Consider the following 12,193-nt stretch of genomic DNA (forward strand, 5'->3'; position numbering starts at 1 on the left):
TATGTATTTATTTATTTAACCTTTTGTTTGTTTGTTTTGAGGAAGATTAGCCCTGTGCTAACATCTGCCACCAATCCTCTTTTTGCTGAGGAAGACTGGCCCTGAGCTAACATCTGTGCCCATCTTCCTTTATTTTATATGTGGGACGCCTGCCACAGCATGGCTTGATAAGCAGTGCACAGGTGTATGCCCAGGTTCCAAAACAGCGAACCCCAGGCCGCCAAAGTGGAACGTTTGAACTCAACTGCTATGCCACTGGGCCAGCCCCTTATTTAACCTACTTTTATGTAGACTCAGAGTATGTTAGGCACTCTGATGGGCACCAGGAACAGGTACAGAGCAATAACTGGCACAGCCCCAGGCTTCATTGTGGTGATCAACTAAATGTATATATTTATAAAAACAAAGATTCCCACACTTTAAAATGATAAAATTTGATAATTCTGTATAGTTTTGTAAATCCCCCCTAAATTAACACGGTGTCTTGAGCATGTTCCTGGAAGCAGGAAGGAACAGGATGACCTGTCAAAGGACATAAGGTAAGCCTTCCTGTTTTGTGCCAGCCAGGCTTCAGATACAGACCAAAGCTTTGGACACAGAACAAATCCAAAATGTAATGCAGGCTCATTAGGCACAAACAGAAGACTGGGCTGTCCAGCTAATTGCATCGTCAAAGTCAAGCCTGCTTTTGTATAGAGAGTCTGGGCTCTGGTTTCTGGTAGGCTGACTCCCTGGGATTGGAGCACTCTCTGCCTAAAAGCCGCTTGTGCCAGAATGCAAAATGCCCAGGGTCTCGAGGAGCGCACAGTCCCCACTGAGGAATCAAGTCTCTCCCAGGATCAGTGCAGGCAACGTCAGTATTTCAGAGACTGATTGTCCAGTAATCCTGCTTCCCTTTCATCCTGGGCACAGAACTAGAGCATATTTCCCAGCCCCTATGCATTAATTGTGACTGCAAGACTGACATAGATAATAGAATATGGATGTAGGTGCTATATGCCATTTCAAGGCCTGGCCCATAACCTCCCATGAAATCCTGCACTCTCTCTCGCTTCCCTCCTCTACAAACAGCTGACCAATGTTAATACTCAGGATGACCTTGGAAGCCATTTGTTGAAGATGGCAGAGGAGCAGTACACCCCCCCCACCACCCATCACCGCTTGGACTTTATATGAGAAATGCATTTTATTGTTTCACTGAGCTTTAGGAGTTCCTCTTTTACAACAGCCAGAGTTATATTAATCTAGACTCCAGATACCTTGACCCCAAAGGTCACTCTGTAGATCCCCTAGTGGTCTGGCCACGTGGGGGTGTTCTCAGCCCAATGGACACATATAGATATTGGTGAGATGTTCTCTCCCTCTCTATTTCTAATACAAAAGTTGTTGGGTCTTAAAAATTCCAGATTTGATAAATTGGGTCACTCCAAAGTCTAAGTGATGTCAAAACTGAACAGTTTCCTATTTTTCAACATTCTTAAGGACCTGGCGAAGCCACTTAGGGTAACCCTATCTAGGAGATTAGTTTTCTTTCAAAAACTACTGCTAGCTCAATTTACCAATGCAATATTCCTGAATGAAGATGCAGGTGTAGACAGGGCAGTTTTATAAAAGCCAAAGTTGCAATTTCCTGAGTGAAAACGCTTATCACTTACACAGGTCACCTATTCTGCTCAGTGGAGAGACTATTTATTGATCCACATACTGTATATTTTCTTCTTTTTCAGTAATTTCCAGTTCTCCTACATATTGATGCTTTTGCAGCCAGAAAGTTGAAATTAAAGTATAATTTCAAAGACTTTTATTTTATAAAGTTGCAAATATTAAAAAACAAAGCACAACCAGATTTAATCCCCTATTATGACTCTCTAAACTCTTGCTATATATACCATCTCATGCCCAGTGGTATCCTGAGAAACCATGGAAAACAACACTTCATATTAATGAGGTCAGCATCTTCATAGTTGGCATTTAATCAGTTCCAACAAAAATTCTATTCTCCGGCATATTTATCCAGGACAGCCTCGCCCATCAGTGCCTTCCACACAGTAGAAGCTCCCTGAATATTTTGGGATTTAAGGAATGAATGTCAGCCTCCATGTGGTTTGGCTCCAGACCCTAGAGCACCCTTTGGAGAAAGTATACCAAGAAGAACAAGAAAGTCTATGGTGACACACTCTTGGTTTCCCTTCTGGGACACTGCTAAAATTTTGGTTTCCAATAAAAGGAAATTGCTACCTTCAATATGAGGCCTAATAAGCTCACCGACCTCACTGACTCCTTTGACTTTTCACCAATTTCAGGGCTAGAAAAAACTGAGCGTTCACAATCCCTAGAAATCTTTCATAGTCTCAGAGCAAATAATATATATTTGATAGGACATTTTAAGCTCCTTCCATAAATAAATCTCCTCTTCATCTATCCTAAGTTCCAGCCAAACGGAACTCCTTTGTGAAATTTATAACATGTTCACTTTCCCTCCTTTCCCAATCCTCCTCACAGTCTTCATCCTCCTGTGTTACAATTCTCCCTGTCTCTTCAGTGACTAAAATGTCCAGGCACTCCAACATTCAGAGGTCCAGTAGAAGAAGAAGAACTAACAAAGGAGATAGAAAACAGCTAGTTAAATAGAAGGAAATCTAGCAAGAATGAGGGAAAGGACCCCTAGAGAAGGAAGGGTTCAAAGACACAATGTCATGAGAGTGGAATACTGTTGAGAGGGCAAGAATGCTGAAGGCAGAGAACTGATCATTGGTCCAAGCAAGGTGCAAACCACCAGGGACATTCAAGAGTATCATTTCAGGGCAGTGGTGTAGAAGGAAATCCAATTTGTATGAGTTGTGGAGAAAATCGGGGGAGACGAGTAGAGACACCAGGTACAGACAAGTTTTCAAAGTTGTGATAATGGAGGAAAAGTGAGGCCAAAGGTGTCTTACTTGTTTTAAGATGGGTGAAATAAAGTATGTTTGTAAGCTGATGGCAATCATCCAATAGCTATGGAGAAACTGACGATGCAGGAGAACAAAAGGATAATTGCAAGCATGAAATTATTTGGAAGGCTAGAGGAAACAGGCTAGATCCACAGTACCAGTCAAAAATCTTGATCTCATATTGATCTTACTTAGAGATATATTTTATTTCATATAATAACAATATCATTATTATTATTATCATTGAGATAGGAGAGAAGCAGCAGTATCTAGTTACCTAGAGAAGCTAGTGGGTTAGTGGAATTGATGGTGAGAAGATGAGATTGTTTTCATCTGATGCCATCTACCTCGTTTCCTGAGAAGTAATAGTACATCAAAAGATGGAGAAGGGATTCTAGAAAGTATCTGGTTCAACTTTCTTGTCTTGCATTTGGGGTAGCTGAATTCTAGGATTGGCAAGTGTGTTCCTGACGGTACAAAAATTGAATGTGTCCTCTGAAAGACTATGCAGGGACTTCTCTTAGTCATGCTGCCCATTCTTTTCTTGTCCAGAAAAATTAAGAGCTGTAATGAGGAACACCCCACTCAAGGAAGGAGTGCTTACAGTTACAGCAAGGAGGCAAGAGCTCATAGGACAATAAATCTCAACTGTCTATATAGCCATTTCCCCTTCCCACATTAAACACTCTAAGCACTAACAATCCATATTAGCAGCCAGTCTTCTCAAAAAGCTATCTTTAGTAAAAGCACATTGTCTGCCTGAAGCAGACATTTCCATTACCTCAAACTAGCCTCAAATTCCAGCCTCTTGCTACAGCTTCATGTTTCACGCTTATGTGTTGCTCTCACTTCATTAACTCCTGTTAATTGGGTCCAAAATGTTCATCTTTAAGCTGACCAGAGCAGAACATCATAACCATACCATGCATAGACTTTTTAAATGATTTAAAAGGTCTTTTTTCTTTTTTTTCTTTTTGTGAGGATGATTCACCCTGAGCTAAGATCCGTTGCCAATCCTCCTTTCTTCTTCTTTTTTTTTTTTTTTTGCTTGAGGAAGATTAATGCTGAGCTTATATCTGTGCCAATTTTCCTCTACTTTGTATATGGGATGGCTCCACAGCATGGCTGATTGAGTGGAGTAGGTCTCCCCTGGGGATCCAAACCAGTGAACCCTGGGCCGCCAAAGCAGAGCGTGCAAAACTTTAACCACTTGGCCACAGGATGGGCCCCCCAAAAGGTCTTTTTGACTGATCTAAAAGCAGGATAGATTAAATCATGGAAAATAATTTATTAGAGAAAGTTTAGAAAGCAAGATAATCTTGGCTTCAATGCTGGCTTCTAGAACATTTTTCCACTAGCTTCCAAGAGAGTCATCAAATCTGAAGTACCTAAATTTCTCAATAAATGACAACATGTTCCAGGATGACATATTTGCCCTGAAATTGATGAACCAAGCAAAGTCCCATGCCATGGTTTGTTTTAAGCATTCAGACAGTATCTAAATGTTTATTAGATGATTGCTGAAATAAGTATCCTTCAAAGTGCCTACATTGATTTTGAAATCTCCTATTAAAAACCACAATAAACAGGCTTTTCAGTACCAGTCTCTAATAGGAATCTGTCATCTAGCACATGCATTGAATTAAACTTAAAATATTCACTAAGTTCTTTCCTGGCAAACCAGTTAGATCTGCTTGTAGTTCTAGGGGACATGTAAATCCAGTCTACTTCTATAATTCCTAATTAATTCTGCATTATATTAATCAATGAGCAAGTATTGGTAGATAGCCCTATGAATTTTTATTAGAAAAGTTAAAAATAGGATAATTTCATTTGTTCCAAATTATTCCAGTGAGAATTTTAAAAGCACCATTGGGCTGTTTCACTACTTTGCATTCCAGGAAAGATCATAGTCACCATCTTCTTGTACGAATCACGGGGCTTTCTAGACGTACACATGTTGAACTCAAAAAGAAACAGTTGCACATGTGAAAGAGTCATCTGAGAGTGATGAAAAAGAGAATTTACTTTTCTAGTATTTAGGATTTATTTCAAATTAGTTCGGGGTAAATCTGCTGATCCGAGATCTGGGTTTGGGTGATAATTTAAGGGACAACGATGACTAGGAAAAAACACGTGCAGGATTAATATCCTTATACAGTAAATCCTATATAGCAATAAAAAATAATCAATATCTCAGTAAAATGGACAAAAGACATGAACAATGATCAATAAACATTTTTAAATATTTCTCATACTGTTAATCAAAAATGAATTATTAAGGCAAGATGAATTCTTTTTATCCATCAAATTGTAATTGTTTCCTTTTTTGAAGTATAATCTAGAAAGTTGGCAGTGGTTCTAGAAAACAGATTATCAGCCACTGCTGTTTAGAGCATTAAGTGGTACCGACTTTCTAAAGGATGATTCGGCAATATACATCAAATGTCTTAAAGTGTGCATACTATTTGATCCAGCAATTCTATTCCTAGAAATATACTTTAATGAAATAAGAAATAAGTATTTAAATACAATAATGAGCATTGAGCAATATATACGAGAGTGCAACACTTTACACAGCTCAAATAGTAGAGCAGGTATTTGTTAAATAGATTACAAGACATCCATAGAACAGTTACACTACAGCCATTTAAAATTGTAAGAGGCTTCATTTTATATATTTTTAATTTAAAAAGTTACAGAACAAATGCACAATATGATCCAAATGTTGTTTAAATATACATGTACAAGTGGCATTTATGTATCTGAAATGGTAAACATTAAGCTGTTATGAATGGTTAGGTCTGGTGGTGATGCTGACTGAGTATTGATTACTTAGATTTCTTCTCTGTACTTGCAAATTATATACAATGGACAAGTATTATTCCAGAAAAAGTAAATATTATTCTTGAACCATTATTGTAACAATTTCATATCAGAGTTAATATCTTCCCACACTATTTTTAAACTGCATTTATATCACTCTGCAAATAGTAAAAACAAAATCACATGATATATACGTAGATAATATAAACAGTAGCTTGTAATCAACCTTATGAAAACATTGATCATCAGAATTTGGCACTAATGAACAGATATATCTCATTTGGAGTTTTGAATGGATGGCAGGTGATAGTAAATAGTCTTCATTAAATGGATGCACATTTTATGACTTATAAGCTATGCACTTTTTTATTGCACTTTTTTGTTGCACTTTTCTGTAGGTATGCTATACTTCAATTAAAAAAGATTAAAAACAAGTCCAGCCATTGACCCCTATCTTGCTTGTTACAGATTTGCAACAAAGCTAGAAGGAAACCCGAGAAATCATTTACTCCAAACTCTCGCCAAATCCCACTTCTTTAGAGCTACGGATAAGAAATACAACGGGTCAGACATCATTTCACTGTTGGGAAGCCCCAATAAAACCTTATTTCTCACAATGAACCACAAAATATCTGCCTGTTTTAACTTCCAGGCAAGTCTGAGCTTATCAGCAACAGGCATGCTGGAGCACATATGGTATGAGGATCATCAACCAAGAAGGCCTAGAATGCTTTCTGACATGTGACCTGGAAACTATGGCTGCCACAGTAGCTCTGGTGAGCATGACTGAAGGACGATGACAGCAGTGTGCCCAGAAACTGCAGGGTGGTCAATGGAAGTGGGAAAGCAGGATGAAAACAAATAGGGCCAGCATTTCTAAGGCTTGGCTGATGGCAACTGAATTTCTTTTTCAAAGCCACTAGTGCAGTGGTGTCTGGATACCCAGTAAATGTGTGCTGAAGGAAGAAAAGCTTGCAATAATGAAAACTGACAGTTCGAGTGCAACCAAAGACTTTTGATCTTTTTGAAATAAGGCCATACCTCAAATAAGCTACAAATAAGACTGTTTGGTGAATCATGTCTGCAGCTGTATGTACTTTGCCTGAATTTTTTAAATGATAAACAAGACTTACAAAGAATGCTTTTGAGGGCAGTTGACTTTCTTGCAAAAGGATCAGCTATGGAAGCAGATCATGAAGCACATGATTTATCATTAGATTAAGCAAGACTCTTGCATGATCAAAAGACAGGACATTTGATCTACAAGTCAGGACACCTGGATTTTACTCTTGAGTCTTCATGAAAAGCTATGTGACTCTAAATAATTTGATCTTGTACTGTCTCAATTTATTCATTAGTAAAGTGCAATTGGGCCACTTAACCTTAAAATCTCATTTATTTCAATGAGTCTGAATCAAAATCTAAGACACTATGATTCCAAATTTATAATCTTACACTAAAGGCTTCTCTGTAAAGAGAAAGAGATCTCTTAATTTTTTGAAACACAATGTAATCTCTTTCGGTTATCAACTATTTGTTTCATGTTTTTTTTATCTCATTCCTCACGCATGCTCTCAGTTCCCTTTAATCCATTATAAAAATAAAATAAAGAAAGGAAAGATCTGAAAGCCCAATAGACAGAGGAGTATGCACAGACATTCAAACCCTTGGACAAACAGAACACCTCTGCCTATACTCACTTCCTTTTCAAACATTCCCTCTTGGTTAGAGGGGATGTGCCCTCTATTTGCGTAGTGCTGCTCTCCACTTCCCCTGAAGGAGGACACCTGACAAACCCCTGCCTTCAGTTATCGTTCTTCGTCTCCACTATCCCTTATTAGTGGGTAATGTGGGTGATGCTGTAACTAACACAGAGATAAAACAGACAGGAACCCTGTTCTCAAGGAGCTCTTAGCCTAGTCATGAAGAGAAGACTAGAACTCGAAACAAGTAGCTTCAAGCAAGTCAGAACACAACAAATGTACTAAGAGGGATGCGCACAAAACCTCAGAGGATTTCTGGGTAGGGAGAGCAGTCTTCCAAACCACGGGGGCCAGAGAAAGCTTCCTGAAAGATAGAATATTGGAGAAGGTCGTTGGCAAAAGGGTAGGATTTAGACATGTGGAGATGAAGGGGAAAGGTACCAAGGAAGAGAGAAGTAGGAGAGAGATTTGGTTGCAACTTATGGTACCTAGAAAGGATCAGGCTGAAAGATAAGACAGATCAGATCCTAAAAGCCTTGAATTCCATGCTAAGGCAATCAGACTTTTTATCCCATATAGAAACGATTACAGATTTGATATTAAAGAATAAGACAGTATCTGTACCTGAGAATGATTCACAAACTTCCCTAAAGTACTTCTTCTGAAGATGTATCAGCTAACTCTCCAGGACAATCCTCCAGGGAAATTTAAACACAGCTCTGCCTTGTACTGCTCATGGCAACATAAACTGTTGCTCTGTAAAGTATTAGATGTGAACTGAGCAGATTTGTATTTCATCTATTCAGGTCATATTTTTGGGACAACTTCGGGTCTGTTTTTTCCTGGGCTCAACCTTCACTGTCAGCAGTGCTGGCTTCTGGCCATTTTAAGATGTGAAATTATATATATATCTTAAGACTGAAGCAATTAAGGACAAGTGTCCTTAATTTTGAGATATTTATTTGCCTTGGCAGGAGCACACTCTGGATTTGAAGAGCCAAGTGCTCCCTGCTTCCTGGAATCTTGACAAGAAAGAGAATGTGCTTGACCATAAAGTATCAAAAGCCAGAAAATTCTGTGAAGCTCTTTCCTGGCTCTAGGAAATGGAATGCTGGGCAATTCTTAAATTGAGTGACGTGCTACCTTAATCATACAAAGATGAGGCAGCTTCCATCACGGCTCCAGCAAAGTTAGAGCGCCCGCGTACCGAGCCACATAGCCTCCCTCTCCAGGTTTACCCTGTGACCCAAGTCGATCCAGCTTGATGACACCTGTCTGTGGTCCTGGAATCAAATAAAGCTGAGTATTTCACAAGGTATTGTAATCCATAATTCTGGCCTCATTTATCTGAGAAAAAGGAAACCCATAGAGAAAAATGACATGCCCAAGCCTGCACCAGCTGCTCAGTGCAAGCACAGAGATCAGTAATAAGGTCTTTCGAGGCCAGGTAAGGACACACCACTCTGTTTTCTCTTGTAAACAGTACAAAGAATCTTGACTTTAACTCAGTCATGATGATTCATTTGATCAATACTTTCGACTACCTTAGAGGAACTCTAAAGACTAGCAAGTTAAAACTCCCCTTGGGCTTACTATTTTTGGAGAAAGGGTTTCTCATTCTGAATGGTGGTTTAAAACCATCTACTTCAGGGTGGTACTAAAAATTTCTAAGCATCCCATATCCACCACTGAATCTTTAATTAGGAGTTTGTATGTGAAAAAAATTAAAAATAAAAAAAGAAAGAAAACAAAAAAGAGGTAGGAAAACTTTCTTGACTGTTTTTAGCTCTGTTTGATTCTGACTCAGTCTCACCGGCATGCGTGATTCAACAGTTTGTGTCAAACACAAATTCCAGCCCAGTGCCCTCCATCCGACATGTTCTCATTCCTGAGCCTGACAGCAAAACTTGTCTCCTAGCAACGCCGAACATTTTCTCTGCCTAGTCATCTGTAGCAATTGGCTCTTTTTCACGGTTGTCCTTCTCTCATCCTCTGTCCAGACAAACCAAAAACCTTCTATGCCATCCAAAGGGTCGGAGGTCTGGATTCAGATCTGGAAAACCAACTGAGATTGAATTTTTTCCCTCTCATCCTAGGTTTCTCTCTCCCCTTTTCTCTAATGTCTTCTCTGTCTCTCACACAAATACACACACACACACATTCACCAACAAACAGAATGGTCTTGAAATCTGTCCTGAGTAATGGCAATATTCTCTAGTTCAAAAAGCATGGATTGCCTCTTATCTAGTGGTGAATTTAGGAATGCCTCTTTACCTCACCATGTAAAAGGGAGATGGCACCCCCTCCCATAGTGTTACTGTGAGACTCAAAAGATACAATGAATGATAAAGGGTTTTGAAACAATAACGGCTACATAGATGTTAGTTATTACATTAACTGTATTAATTTTAACAATAAGCAGAGAAAATGTCCTTTAGATACATATTTAAGAAGAGAAAATCAGTCATTATTCACTTAAGATCAAAGCTCCTATCATGACAGGACTGGAACTTTTCATCATCCAAATTTCAAGTCTAACCAGAGCCTTCCAGGGGCCTAAGGAGAGTCCTGATTGCAACCGATGGAGAACATGAGACCAGGACAAGCAAAATGTCATTAAATCTAACAATTTTCAGATGGCTCCAAACTGCTCCTGTTGGGCCAAGGCAAATCAATCAAGGGCCCTTCCAATCGCCTCCAACGTAGTTCAAGATAACAAGGAAGCACTGATGGGCAGCTGCTCTAAATCCTCGCCATCCTCTTCCTCAAGAGATAACAAAGTACAACTGGATTTTGGAGGGAGGCAAGGTGGATAAATACCTACGGGGGAGAGGAACATGCTAGCCCTCAAAGTCCCTGGACTGTAAGCTCCATGAATCCGAGATCATGTTTTGTTTTGTTTTTTAAATTAAATTATCATTGCATCTAACTGCTTAGAATAGGTTCTAGAATTTGGCAACCTTTAGATAAACACTTGTTGAAAGATGGAAGAAATTCAGTAGTCAAGGCTATGAAGCTGCTCATTTTGGCAGTTTTGATTGCATTTATGATGTTTGATTAAAACTAATATGATTACTACTATTAAACTAGGAAATGTGTGACAATCATTTGGCACCTAATAGGATCTCAATAAATGGAGCTGTTGTTGTTTCCTCTTGTATTATCCAGGTCAACCATCATTCATTACCACCTGCGAAAGACAAGTGATTAGGGGGAATTATGTAGAGGGAGTTTTATAATCCAGCAAAGGAGATAGAAGCAGCAACAGCTCCATGAGACAGGAAAGCATATATTAAGACCAAATGGCATATGTTTTCACAAACTAGAAAGGGCTATAGCAATTTCAAGTGTTACTATTCTCACTCTTAATTTCATAGATAAGAAAAAATAGGCTCAGCTCTGATTATATACCCAAACTTTTCATTTGTTTTCTTTTATTTATTCTTTATAAAATCGTCATTTTCTACCTGCAAATTAAGACTTTGGTCTTCCAGGCAAGCAGCAAAGAAACCAGTATGTGTGTATTAATGTTCCTAGTCAAAGGGTGTAAGAGCGCTCAGACAGCTTCATTGGGTCCCTTGCTGAGAGGTGCAGGAGCATGAGAGGACTGTTTGCTTGGAGGCCGTATGCACAGTGGTTGGGGGTATGGGCTCTGGAGCCCAAATGTCTGCCATGCTCAAGTCCTAGCTCAGGCATTCACTAGCTTTGTAACTATGGACATCAACTTAACCTGTCTGTGTCTCAGCAAATCATGTTTGTAAAGTAGGGGATAATAGTACCTACCACAAAGGACTATTGTGAGAACTGAGTTAATACATGTAAGCACAAATGAGCAACACATAAATTTAAATCTTATTTTTAGGAGGAAATTATTTGGCAGCATCCTTTTAGATATAGGCCCATAGCTCATAACACCTTAAGAACTGATCTTCCTGAGATTGAGAGTCTACTCAATGTCCCAAGACCCAGAAAGACACTGCCCAGTTTGCATCACACTTTCTATCTTCTTAATTCAGTATCCAGCAATACCATACATCGAGCTAGGAACTGGTATACAGAAATGAATGAGACATTGAACCTCCCCTTTCTTCATTCACTGACTTGAGGCAGTATGTTTTAACGGTAAAAAGCCTTGGCTTTAAAGCAGACGGGTCTGAATTTAAAAGAGTGTCTGTCATCTACTAAGTGTATGACCTAGACAGCCAATCCACTAGTGCCCCGTTTCCTCATCCAAGGGTGGAGGAGGGTATCAATATCAATTTCAGAGATTTATAATAGGTCATTGAAATAATGTATGAAAAGTGATTAGGACAGTGTTTAGACTATAAACTATTCAATAAATAACTTCACTGTTACTATAATACAGTAGGGAAAGGCAGGTTATATATTACACTTAGAGCAAAGGCAGAAAAAACAAGTAGTATGAGAATTCAAAGGCATGGACAGGTTAGGGAAGTGTGTACACAGTCTCAAGAATCAGTTCAGGTGTTAAGGCCTGACAGGCAAAAAGAAGAGCATGGATAAACTCGCATATATGTGAGCGAGCATGACGAATTCAGGTAACACAAAGATTTTGATTGGCGCTGGAGAATAAGATGTGGGCACAAGCAGTGGGCATGAAGTTGCAAAGTAAGCAAGGCCACATTGTGTGAAGGACCTTGGGTATCATGACAAGAGTTTTAGTCTGTATCTCATTGTCCCCAGATGATTTTGTTGGCTAAGCTGGAAAAGAAT

General features: G+C 39.1%; 1 protein-coding gene across 2 annotated transcripts in view; it reads right to left on the reverse strand.

Annotated features, from left to right (window-relative positions):
- P3H2 (prolyl 3-hydroxylase 2) overlaps positions 1-12,193 on the reverse strand; it is a 153,681-nt gene that overhangs the window by 105,221 nt on the left and 36,267 nt on the right. The gene's annotated exons all lie outside the window — the stretch shown is intronic.

Source organism: Equus caballus, chromosome 19 (assembly GCF_041296265.1).
Source record: "Equus caballus isolate H_3958 breed thoroughbred chromosome 19, TB-T2T, whole genome shotgun sequence".
In the NCBI taxonomy this organism is placed as follows: domain Eukaryota; kingdom Metazoa; phylum Chordata; class Mammalia; order Perissodactyla; family Equidae; genus Equus; species Equus caballus.